The sequence below is a fragment of the Lemur catta genome, chromosome 7 (assembly GCF_020740605.2).
Source record: "Lemur catta isolate mLemCat1 chromosome 7, mLemCat1.pri, whole genome shotgun sequence".
Taxonomy (NCBI): Eukaryota; Metazoa; Chordata; class Mammalia; order Primates; family Lemuridae; genus Lemur; species Lemur catta.
The window spans coordinates 93,209,370-93,223,286 of record NC_059134.1 but is presented as its reverse complement, the minus strand read 5'-3'; the positions used below and the strand labels follow the sequence as shown (position 1 = coordinate 93,223,286).

General features: G+C 36.4%; 1 protein-coding gene across 15 annotated transcripts in view; it reads left to right on the top strand.

The window, feature by feature from the left end:
- PHF21A (PHD finger protein 21A) overlaps nucleotides 1-13,917 on the top strand; it is a 180,840-nt gene that overhangs the window by 50,829 nt on the left and 116,094 nt on the right. The window lies entirely within an intron of this gene.

The window sequence follows — 13,917 nt, the reverse complement described above, 5'->3', positions numbered from 1 at the left end:
GTCTCTTCTGTGGTGTTGCAACATCACTTACCTCAGAAAACTGCATTTTCCCACACGTGCCTGGCTCTCCATTGAACTCACACATACCTTTTCCTCTGGACTTGTCAAATACTTGTTATGCTCTATTGTTTTTTCGGATGTTTTTTCCTATCTTCTTTGCTTAGTGCAAACTTAGGGCAACCTTATGGCTTTCTATCATCAGGCCCACTTACAGGATAGTGTAACGCAAGAATGGCCACAAAAGAAAATTTGAAAACAGCTATGAGTAAATCAGGGTGCACTGGAAAGTAATATATGTAAATTATGGAACAGTATGTGCTATATATATGCATATTATGGAATAGTATACAGCTGTTAAAGAATGAAGTACTTAACTGAAAGGAAAGATAAGTGGAAAATGAAAAAACCAAATTATAAAATAGATGTACAGTATAATTCAATATTAATTTAAAATACTAAAAACTGTATTTGTGTTTATGTATTCATGGTCATTTATACTTGACAATGCATGGGAAAAGGTCTAGATCATCTAGAATTATTTGCACAGAACTGGTCACAGCAATTTACCTCTAAGAAGTGGCATTCAGGAGGAATGACCAAGAAAGTTGGCACTTTTAACTTTATATAATACTCTTTTACTATTTGAATTCATTCTTTGTAAGGAACATATATTAGTTTTTTTAGACTATTGAAATATATCAATACAGAAAATTACATATCCAATATATGTGTATATTTATATGTATACACATATGGCTCAAATATATTTTAATAAACTGAAACACTTAGGTAAATAATACCCATATCAATAATCAGAATATTATTAATAATATCACCACAAAAACTCCTTTGTGCTTCCTTCAGTTCACTACCTCCTCCCCAGAGAAACTACCATCATAACTTCTAACAGCATAGATTAATTTGGTCTATATGTGAAATCAAATAGGGTGTATTCTTTTCTGTCTAGCTTATTTTGTTCAACATTATGTTTATGAAATTATGTCTATTTCTTTTAAAGTTTTAAGAAAACTTTTATTTTGAAATAATTACAGATTCACAGGAAGTTGTCTTTTGAAATTTTAAATCACTAAAGAGTAAAAGTTTGTCATCTCCTGGATATACCCACCCTAACATCTCACAGCATAATCAAATGCTTTCTCTTTTATGAACCAATAGCTCTTGTTTTATGGCTCTTGTGTAGTTCTCACCACATGTCTTTTAATTGTTTGCATGCCGGTCGCCCTCTCTAGATTATGAGTCCCTGGAACTGTGTTCTCTACAGGCTTATATACCTGGTGTTTCACACACAGTGGTGCTTAAGCATTTGTTAAAGAAAAGGAGTAAGTTTTAGTCTTCACTGTGCTGTTCACTGACAGGCTTTGTGTCTATTGAATTTCTCTGAACTGGTTTCCTCATCTGTAATAGACATTATAATTGTATCAGTTCAGATGCTTTTAACTATATGTAACAGAAGGCCCAACTTAAAATGGCTAAAACAATAAGTGGATATATTAATTCATGAAGAAGTTGCTAGAGTTGCTCAGTTCAGAGGCTCAACACATCACCAGGACCCATGTTCTGGTCATCTTGCTGCTCTGCTACCCTCAGTGTGTCAGCAAGCACTGCTTATCGTCACAGGATGGCTGCTGCAGCTCCAAGCTTTACATTTCACACACCAATATCCTGGGGCAAAAAAAGGACCATTTTTTTAAGTATCCCTTCTTAACAACAAGGGAAACTTTAATTAGAAGCCCCTCAACAGACTGTGCATCTCATTGACCACAGTTCTGTCATATGCCAATGCCTAGTTCCTGGCAGAAAGAGTGAGTACCCAAGACTGGTTTATGTCCTGGAAGTGGGAGATTCTCCTCTCAAGCATTTGGAGGCTAGATACCCAAACAAATTGTTTTTCGTTAGTAAGGAAGCAGAAGGGATGAAGAATAATGGATGTTGAAAAAGGCGTCAGCAGTCAACAATGTCTGTCTCTATAACACTTTACTAATGTAAATTAAAGATAGTGTACATCTGAAGATGTGTGTGTCCTGAAATACTATGAAGTTATAATATATCATTAGTGCTTGTTACTGCCTTTGTGGATTATTTTAGAAAAGTCTCCCTTTGCCACTCTAGTTGGCTAAAGCAATACATTATTAGAAGTAGAAAATAATGTAATTTATTTCAAATGTGAATTACAAATTATTTTTAAATTTTTTGGTATTTTAAAATTGTTTTTCCATAAACTTATCATTATCATCATTGTTGTTAATATCAGTATTCCATGCCTTTTGAAACAAAGCAGAGTGATGTCCATTGGTTAACAATACCTTTACACCCTTATCATCTGGGCAAGCCAGAGTAGCAGAACACAAATGCTGTTTTCAGATTTCCGTTTTTTAAAATGTTGAACATGTTTCATGAACACATTACACTTCTTTTTTCCCAGCAGATTAGGATGAAAGAGCCAGACAAGAAAAAGATGTTTACTCTTTCACTAGTATCTTACTTTTTTTTGTTTAATAGACATAGGATCTTACTCTGCCACCCAGGTTGAAGGGCAATGGCAAGATCATAGCTCACTGTAACCTTAAACTTCTGGTCTCAAGTGATCCTCCCGCTTCAGTCTCTTGAGTAGCTAAAACTACAGCTAAAGCTACACACCACGCCTGGCTAATTTTTAAATTTTTTGTAGAGGCAGGGTCTTGCTGTGTTGCCTAGGTTGGTCTCGAACTCCTGACCTCAAGAGATCCTCCTGCCTAGGCCTCCCAAAAAGCTGGGATTATAGACGTGAGTCACCACACCCAGCCTAACTAGTATCTTCTTATGGTAGATGGTTGGATGAAAGGCTGCTGAAAAATTATCTTTTCAGATAGAGGATATGTTACCCAAAGTTGATTTACTCCAAGTTCAGGAAGCAAGTATTTATGTGAAACGGTAGGGTTTGGCTAACCTCTCTCAGTCTAGCTCTGTCTGAAAATGATGAACTATTAGTTTCTGTGGTTAAGCACCAAACACTTCTTTGCTTTGAACAATGGGGCCCTAGAGATCTTCAACAAATGTTTCTAATTTGTTAACTTTTCTCACACTCCTACCACCATCACCTTTTAAAAAATCTCTCCCTCTTTTGCTAAAACAAATTGTATCATTTTGACCAAGAAGGATACAAAAGATAGAGATCAGTTCTGAACTTAATTCTCCTCCTGACCAGTGAATGATTATTACTGCTCTGATGTTATCTAGTGCTTCTGTCATCTAATAAACTAATTAGGGGAAAAATTAACAACTTTTTTCCTATGGAGTCAAGAAACACAGATCAGCTGATCCTGAAAAGTTCCATTGCCTGAAGGAAAAGAATTTGGTGAAATTGGGGAATATGTTAATCAAAAGAATTTGAAATTTGTTTTTCTGAGTGTGTGATCTCATTTTCTGAATGTGTGATCTCATTTATTAGAGATTCTAGAAGTTTGTCATGAATTTGAGATAAATTCATATAAGATTTTGAATTGATCTACCACTGCCTTTTAATTAAGAATGAGATAGCAGGCTTCCTTTTTTTTAAACATACATCATTTGACAGTTCACCTTTTCCGTGGAATGTTTGACTTTTTTTTTTTTAAATCTGGGGTGAAGTCTCTCAGACTGTTGTTCACATTTAAAACCCCCAAGTAAGAGAGGTAGGGGAAAGTAAGAGAGTTGTTTATAAACATCTGTTGTAAAAACTGATTTCTGTTTATCCTATTCTGTGAGTTCATCAGGTGAAACCGTGTTTGTAGGTTATTAGAAATACTGCGTCTAAGCCTTATCTGCTGGTAATAGGGGATAAAATTATATATAACTCTTTTAAAATTTCTAGTATCCCTTTTCACAACTTCCCTTAATTTTTACTTGCTCAATTATCTTCTTTAGGTATAAAGTGTTTTTAGCTATTACTTTAGGATATCCTTCTGAAGAGAAATTGATTAGTTCTTCAAAGAGGGAAAGACTAATATGAGTCTCTAGAGCATAGCTTGGTAAACTGTGGCCTCCACCTGGGCCAGATCTGGCCTTCTGCCTGTTTTTGTAAATAAAGTTATTGGAACACAGCCATACTCTCTCATTTACATATTGTCTATGGCTGCTTTCATGCTACAGTGGCAGAGTTGAATAGTCATGACAAAGACAGTGTGGCCTTACACTAGTTACTATCTGGTTGTTTATAGAAAGTTTGCCAACCTTATTCTAGAGAAATTTAACTAGAAAGGGCACTCAACTTAGAGATATTAGGCATAGTCTAACAGTATTAGGCATAGTCTAACAGTCTAGGGCAGGAGTGAGTGCCCCACTGAAAACAGGGTATATATCGGCATATGCTCTATAATGAGACACCCCCCCACCATCCCTCTTTATAAACATGCCAGCCCCACAGTTTTCAATTCATTTTTGGCACCTCATTCTCTCTCTTTTTTTTTTTTTAGCCACTTTTATTTTGGATTCTCTCTGTCTCTCTCTTTCTCCCTCTTTTTTATAGATTTATTGAGGCATAATTAAAGTAAAATAAAATACACATCTTTAAGGAATCTAATTTTTGATGGTGTGAAACCATCATCACAATCGAGATAATGAGCATATGCATCACCTCTGAAAGTTTCCTTGTATTCCTTGGTAATCCGTCTCTTCCTCTTCCCAACCCTGTCCCCAGGCAAACACTGGTCTGTTTTTTTGTCACTGTAGATTAGTTTATATATTCTAGAATTTTGACAGATAGATGTAAAGTTACTATGAACATTCACGTCCAAGTGTTTGTGTGGAGATATGCTTTCATTTCTTTATGGTAAATGCCTCATATGTCTGAGTTGTGTAGTAAGTATACTTTTAACTTTTTAAGAAACTACCAAAATGTTTTCCAAAATGGTTGTACCATTTTACATTCCTACCAGCAGTGTATGAGAGTTCTAGTTGCTCCACATTCTTCGCACTTCATTCTTAAATATGAGCACAGCAGCCAAGAATCAGCAGATATTTAAGGGAAGCCACTGATGTGAAAGTCGGAATAGACGAAGAGAATTGGAAGGGACAATTCAAAATGACTATAAATTTAGATCCTCAGAGCAGAAGGAGAAAATATTGCATCTGTGAAACAAGAACAGGGTGCTAGGAATAATGGAACAATTAGAAAACAAAAAGAATTCTTAATCCAAAAAAAAAGGTTAGAAAACTAAATAGGCGTCATCTCCAATAAGTATGTGGAAGAGACAGGGATAGAGAGTGGAGGAGAAAAAAAATTTAAGGAGATCACCCATAAGGTTGCATGCCTGCCTAATAGAAGTTCTGAGACAAGAGAACAGAGAAAATGGAGAAGAGAAAATCATCCAATAACTAATATAAGGAAATGTCGCACAACTGAAGAGCATATAATCCCAATTTAATAGAATTTACCGAGTGCCTAAAAAGTATGAATGAGAAAAACCCCACACTCCCTTACTGAGGCACATCATTGTGAAACTTAGGATAAACAGGAATAAAAGATTCTAAAAGCTTCCTCAGGGGAAAAAAAAAAACAATTGCAAACAGAGATTGGGAATCAGATGGCATCAGACTTCTCAGCAGCAGCACAGGAAGCTAGAAGTCATTGGAATAATGCTTTAAAAATTCTGAAAAACAACCAGACACAGTAGCACATGCCTGTAATTCCAGCACTTTTGGAGGCTGAGGTGGCAGGATTGCTTGAGGCCGGGAGTTTGAGCCCAGCCTGAAGAATGTAGTGAGACCCTGTCTCTATAAAAAAATAGAAAAATTGCTGGATGTGGTGGCACATACCTGTAATCTCAGGTACTCGGGAGGCTGAGGCAGGAAGGTTGTTTGAGCCCAGGAGTTTGAGATTACAGTGAGCTACAGAGAGCCACTGCACTGTAGCTGGGGCAACAGAGTGAGACCCTGTCTCAAAAAGAAAAAAAGGAAGAGAAGATAAACACCTGAAAAAATCCCCACAAGAGTTTAAAAGTTGAAAGTAGTTTCCTAAAAGGAAACATGATTAAAAAGTTGGAGAGGGTGGGTACAAAAGACTGCTGTTTTTATTATAAGCCTTATAGTATTTTTAAAAGCTATGTTTATATATTACTTCAATAAAAAAACTAAATAGAAAAATGAAAGTCTGAAATATCATTAGGTAAGATGCTTAGTCTTTGTGGAATTACCCTGGGCTACTGAGGCAGGTTACCTGTTGATTAAGCCTGTCTGCCACATGTCCCTAGGCTGTGTTAGGGACTCTGCTTGGGCCTCTCTGGTTCTCCCTTTTCATTTTTCTTAGTATAAGCCACATTAAGGTAGGACATTCCTTAGGATTCTATAGGTGAGAAGAATACATCCTTTGTATTTAGCTGCTTTTCTCTTCTGGTTAGAAACCAGATCTAGGCAATAATAATAATAATAACAATAAACATATTATGAATGAGTTTCACCTCATAGGATATTATGACCCTTCTACCCTTAAACCGAAATCTTCTGGTACTATACTCAAAACCCACAAACTATAAAACTCCATGAGATCAGGGATTTTGCCTGTTTTGTTTGGTGATGTGCTGGCTCTCAGTAAACATTTGTTAAGTAAATGACTACTCTGTGAATTATTTAAATTCCAATAAATGGATATTTAGTGCCTATTCTCACTGAGATGGGAGGTTCTCTTGGTGGGGAGTTATCATGGAAGCCTTCATCAATGAGCTGGTATCTGAGCTGAGTGTTGAAGGATGAGTGGGGATTAACTAAGTAGACAAAGACCTACCAGGCAGCAAGAACAGCATGTGCAAAAGCATAGGAATAGGAAACAACAAGGCATATTAAGAAAAATGTAAGAGTTGGGATTGCTAGAACAATTTCATGTCAGGTGAAGTTTAGAGAGGCAGCTTTTATAGTTTGAAAACAAAGCACTTTGTACTATTGCTTTGATTACTTTTAATTCTAAATAGCGTAATATTAGTAAAAGCCACAATTATATAGCACTTACTATTTGTCAGGCACTTCTCTACATGCTTTAAATATACTAATTCATTTAATCCTCACAGTAACACTAGATATGTACTGATTATTACCATTTTATGGATGACAAGTCATTGTCCTGAGGTCACCAAGCTGGTAAGTGGTAAAGCCAGATATGAATTCAGGCCATGTGGCTCCACATTGTTTTGGATTTCAAATAATATCAGTCAAAGAAGGGTATGAGATTTACATTTATTCAAGGGGGTGGATGGATTTTAACTGGTTGAGAAACACTTCGTTAGATCGTGAAGTGAGAGGGAGAGTAGTAAAGGGTGAAGTGGAAAATATACTATAAATAGGACAACGCTAGATCATGTGAGGACTTATATACCCATTTCCTTGACTACTGTTTGCTTTTTGTACTTTCATTTCAGGGCAACTTGATTTCTGAAGTTCTGTTTTCTGAATCACTACTAAATTATAAGGTCTCTTTCCTTTTCACCTCAATAGAATGAGGACCTTCCTCCTAAAATCCATCTACTCTAAAATAGTCTTGTGTTTAATATCAATATGTTAATTCTTAAACTAAAAAGTATTACTACTTTACACAATACAAATTTGTATATGAATATGTACTAAGATCAGGGTTTTTTGTTTATTTCCCCTTTTCAGCTTAGAGTTGTAGGAGGAGACTAGAATATTGGCAGTAGAGGTTGTAGTCCATCATTTCTTTAGAGATTTTTTTCCCTGATTATAAAAGTCATGCATGTTCATTTGGCAAATTCAGCAAGGAAAAGAATGAAATTTAGTTGTGATCCTGCTTCCATGTTTTAGATCCTTTTATTCTTTTTTCTATGCCATACATTTGTATTAAAAAGCAAAATAGAGATTGGTATTAAATTTATTATTTTAGAAATACTTATTTCGATATATCTTGAGTATTTCCTCACATTCTTAATATTCCTCAGGATTAATGGTTTTTAGTGGCTTGATAGTATCTTATCATATGGGTAGAATATCATATCATACAGGGCTTATTTAATCAATTCACTATTTTTAAACATTTGGATTATTCCCAGTTTTATACTGTTTTGTGCCTAGACCTGTAGCATACATCCTTAAACATAAATATTTGTATATAATTTTATTTCCTAGAAGGAAAAAAATTACCAGATAAGGAGTAAATAGATACTTTTTATATGTCTTTATGAAGACCTGTTTGGTATATATAGCAGAGTCTATCTCAAAGAAGTTTTAGTAGAAAGGGGAGTTATTGGAACTGTATTGGTATCTCAGGGAACCCAGGGGCAGTTTTGGGGGCTGGAACCAGAGTTCTCTGTCTCTTTGTCTTTCTCTCTGTCTGTTCCATTTCCCTTCTCTAGAAATGGACTTTCTCAACTTCTCTATACATATAGCAGGGCAGAAGGCTCTGGCCACTGCTAAGTTCCTATGGTTGTGTTTTCTCCATTCTAGAGACCATCCCAGACTCCCCTGGCTTATTCTCATTCCAGATTTTTGGAAAGAGAATGTAATGAGCCTGGTTTGAGCTGAATGTCCAATCAGCGCTTGTCCAATTATCTTTGGCCAGGAGACTAGTTGTATCACTAGCACAGACGTAGCTAGATCAGGGAGCATCTCTCAGAGAAAGGGAGTAATGAGTTAGGCAGATATCCCAAAAAGTTTCTGAAGAATTTTATGTTACCTAATTGCTCTCTAGAAAGATTGTATTTGTTTTTAGGGTCAGTCATTTTATTAAAGGAGAAGTTATTTAACATGCTGGGTGGAATTCCTTCCCATCTGAATTTAAAGAAAAGCTTTAATGATCAATCCATTTGGCAAATATGTATTGGGTACCTCCAATGTGCCAGATACCTTTGTAGATGCTGAGAGCATACCAGTCCTACAAGACTGAGTCCCTGCCCTTTTTGTAGTCCTTTGTTAGAAGTTGGGTACACTGTGAACTGACTTTCAAAATATCCATTCTAAGTCTCTCTTTTCCTAAAGACAGGGTCTCACTCCGTCAACCAGGTTGCAGTGCAGTGGCACGATCATAGCTCACTGCAGCCTTGAACTCTTGGCCTCAAACAGCCCCTTCACCTCATTCTCCCAAAGTGCTGGGATTATAGGCATTAGCTACTGCGTCTGGCCTATCTAAGTCTAAATCAGATTTCACTTTGTCAACAGTATAATACAGTTAAGTGTAGTGTAAAAAAAAAACCACACACCCATAATGTTCCACTGTTGGATATTTCCATTTATTTTTTCTAAGTAAATGATTGGAAGTTGTGAGGTTATGATACTTGGAGATCTAAGAATATATTAACAGTTTAATCTTCCTCCTCTTACCCCTAGGGTAGGGCAGCTGTAGAGTGTAGGGAGGTGTTCGGGCTATGGCTCTCTAGTGTCTGTTTTCTGCAGGTTTAAGTGAGATCCTTCACAATTAACGAGACTTTCTTGCAGGTGAGATGTTAGGGGACTAGAGTTCTTCTCCAAGTTGGAAAATTAACTGTCAGAAAAACCTTGGCAAAGTAGGAAAACAGGTATGTTTTGAGTTTCCATCAAAAACAGATTAGACTTTTTTCCTGATAGTGCTTTGTACCTGTCAGTCAGGTTAGCAGTTAAGTTATCCAGTGACAAACTTGAAAATGTGCTCTGCAAGACTGGAGTTTTAGAGGAAAATTCCCTTAAGCATCATATTTTTACACTTTTCTCCTTTGAGTCTGCTCTTAGGAAGTAATTTATGATGCATTTAAGCCAAGATTAGTGGACAGTGCCTTCTCAGGAGAGACCTGATCTCAGTTTGGTAGGTCCTGCTTCAAGTGAGCTAGGGCAAGGTCTAGAGTAAACCTACTGCTTGTTTGCACTTGTGAGACCCCTTGCTGCTGTTGGAGTTAGAGTTTTAGTTGATTTTACTTATTTTAGCTTGAGTCATATTAGAGATGACATTTTTAAAGAGATACCAGTTTTCTCTTTTTTTCTCTATTCAGAAAAAAAAATTGAGAACAAAAAGTACAAGTTTTCCTATGTAATTCAAGAAATTTCATTCTGTTCTGCAGTTTCTAAACCAGCTTGGGTTTGTTGGGGAAATTAAGCCCTAATGCTCTTGGTGTCCATTATATGTATTGAATTAACATTCCTGTGTATCTAGAATGATAATTGAGAAAATAGTCACTGAAATCAGTTTTCGTGTTCTGTGGCTTAAATGAGGAATCCTAGTTGAGAAAGGCTGATGGGAAACCCTCTCCTGTAAAACTCGTAGACATCCAAGGATTACACCTGAGTGGGTGTGGGTTGATACGGTAATGCTTATGTAGTTCTAAGATGGAAGATAAAAGAGTCTTAAGCAGTAAATAGACCACTGGATGTGATTCAGTAAAAATAATTATTCCGCAGTTTGTTTCCTTTAATAAAATACAAAAAGAACTTGAGGAAAAACCTTCAGTTATCATTTTTATGTAAATCAAAATATTAATGCCAATAATATTTTTTATTTTTGTGCTAACATGATTTTTTCAGCATTTACTATAACCATCTTGATTATTTTTACTATATTTAAAGCAAATAAAATCAGTTATCTTCATAAGCTGTGACACTTGATTAGTTTTTAAAACAGATAAGTAAAAAGCATGTCAGCCTATTATTTGTGCTTGTAAATAATGTAACTGTGTTATGGAACTGAACCCTGGGGAGGAGGCCAACACATGGATTGTTTACTAAAAGTGTCAGGATTCTCACAAAGCACAAGGATTCTGTAGCTAATCTTAAAGTTTCCCTCTCTAAAGGTCTTTTAAACAAGAGCATCTGTGAAATAAATCTGCATTATATTTCTGCAACTAAATCCAGATTCATTGGTTGGGAGGGCCATTATTGGTGAAGTAAATGTATAGGTGAAAATACGTTTCATAGGCAATAGAAATGACATGTCCTTCTTGAACAAATTTATATTCCTAGAAATTGTTAATAACAGAGGCTGTTAAATTTCTCCACTCTCTTTTTTAAAGAAATGTTTACAAGGACCTGGTGAGTCTTTTTTATGTTTTGTTTTTGTTTTTGTTTTTAAGACACGGTCTTGCTCTGATGCCCAGGCTGGAGAACAGCGGCATTATCATAGCTCATTGCAGCCGTGAACTCCTGATCTTCCTGCCTCAGCCTCCTGAGTAGCTAGGACTACATGTGTGCATGTCCACACCTGGCTAATTAAAAAAAATTTTTGTAGGGATGGGGGTGGGTCTTGAACTCCTGGCCTCAAGCAATCCTCCCACCTCAGCCTCCCAAAGTGCTGGGATTACCGGTGTGAGCCACCATGCCCAGCATATTTTTTAAAAATAGTTTACATGGAAAACTGGTGTCATTGAGAAGGTATTGCATGGGCTATAAAGAAGCAAGAATATTTGAAATTTAAAGACTTTAAATAAAAGGTACATTGGCCGGGCGAGGTGGCTCACACCTCTAATCCTAGCGCTCTAGGAGGCCGAGGCGGGCAGATCGCTCGAGGTCAGGAGTTTGAGACCAGCCTGAGCAAGAGCAAGACCCCATCTCTACTAAAAATAGAAACAAATTATCTGGCCAACTAAAAAAATATATATAAAAAAAAATTAGCCGGGCATGGTGGCACATGCCTGTAGTCCCAGCTACTCAGGAGGCTGAGGCAGTAGGATCGCTTAAGCCCAGGAGTTTGAGGTTGCTGTGAGCTAGGCACTCACTCTAGCCCGAGCAACAGAGCGAGACTCTGTCTAAAAAAAAAAAAAAAAGGTACATTGCAGAGCCTCCTGGTGGCAGCAGTTCTTTGTCACCAGTGTCCTAATTTGAGACACCTGCCAAATGGGAGCTGATTCTGAATTAGCAAAACAAAGCTATTCTATTGCTCATATCATTTTAAGGCTTTTAACTACAAAAATTCTACAACAAACTTTTTTACTACAAAAAAAGTAAAATAATGTGTTGAGCATTTTAAAATTCTGACTTTAGGCTCACATTCTATTATATTTTGAATGGATCTAATATTTAATTTATGAATGCCTTACAGGTGAATTCATGGAATCTGGGTGTAAATTATTAGGGTGTTTGCATTAAGTGATCCCATGACATCTGCTGCCTCTATGCCTGACAGATCATTGATGATATAGTATAGTATATAGATCTGGTGATAATTTCATTGGATCTCAGTTCAGATGACTTACTAATGAAGGGATGAGTTGACTGATCTGGGGAATTGGAAGGGTCAGTGGAAAAAAACCTGTGGCTAGCGTTTGTGTAACAGTAAAAGGTCCATGGAGAGAAGAGTCTCAACTGACTCACTGGCTTCTTAACTGTGACTCTTCAGTCTAAATGCCTGTAGGTTGCTATATAGGGTACCCACACACTTCTCCCATCAGTTGTAGAATGGTTATCAAGAGTGGGTTATATGGAATACTATTCAGCTATAGAAAAAAGAATAAAATCATGTCTTTTGTAACAACATGGGTAGAACTGGAGGTCATTATCTTAAGTGAAACAACTCAGACACAGAAAGACAAATAACTCATGTTCTCACGTATAAGAGGGCACTAAATAATGTGTACACGTGGAAGCAGAGTGTGGAATGATGGACAGTGGGGACTGAGACTCAGAGGGGTGAGGGGATGGGAAGGAATGCTGGGAGGTCGTTTGGTGGGTACCATATGGGTTGCTGCAGTGATGGATTCACTGAAGGCTCTAACTTTACCACAATGCAATATATCAATGTAGCAAAATTGCACTTGTACCCCATGAATTATATACAAATAAAATATAAAAAGAAAGGCATTAATAAAAAATAAGCAAATAAAAATGGAGTTAGTCCTCTCAAAAACAAGTGAGTTGTGTTTCTTCCCAAACCTGTTTATGCTCTTTGTTCTGGTTATTGTAATTATGTAATTTAATTAAGTATTACTAAATCAATGACTTATGAAAAAAACAAGTAGTTCCCATGGAAACTAAGTTTAATGCTTTGGAAAGAGTTGATAAAAAATTACTAAAAAATTGCCACTTAGTTACGTTTGGGTAAGACAACTGTAACAGAATGGGGTGAATTATTAATGTCCAGAAGGTTTCTACATTCAGATTGCTTCATAGTGTCTTAAATTCTCACCATAATTTAAAAGCCAAAAATGGAAATGGTAGAGGATGCATTATAGCTATGGTTTATGAAAGAAAGACATTTTGGCACTCTAACCTGTAGATCCATACAAAGAGAAGGCCTGGCCCTACATTACAAGGTTAATAAATGAAAGTTCATTTAAGTTAAAATAAGATGCTCAGGTATATTTATCAAATTTTTGTGATTTCCTGATTTATATGACTTTATTTTCTTATCTGGTCAACTACTGGTCCTGATCATTATTGGTTAAGAGAGCTTCTGCTGCATTGCTTCAAGGTACTAAAACTAAAGTATAATCTTTCAGCATTGAATTCATTGATTCACAAACATTTATGGAGTGCCTATTATATGGAGGCATTCCACTCAGCCTCAGTGAACAAGGCTTATAGGGTTTCTCTTCTTAAGGAGCTTACCTTCTAATGGCATATTAGTGAAAGTATGGTGATTTCAATAGTAATGACTTTCTCAACAATTCTAGAATAGTTATAAAAGTAACATCCAGTTTTGTATTGAAGGCCAAAGCTATATCTACTTGTAGATTACTAGTTCTTAGTCTTATTAACAGCTATACCCTAAACTGAACTAAAAAGCTTTAGAAAAATGCTGCATCCAGGGCTGTGTCTTAGACCAATTGAATTAGAGTCTCTGGGAATGGGGCCCGGTTACACAAAGATGTGTAGGAATGGGAAAGTTGATTTTGCTTAAAGTTGTTTGATATTTCCCAAACTAAATCTGATAACCTCAAGTCAATTTGATATAGCATTTTTGTTCCTGAATCATCTGGGGACAAAAATCTATATGGTGTTAGTTTGTCAGAGTTAATGATGTGTTTGAATATTACTAGAGAA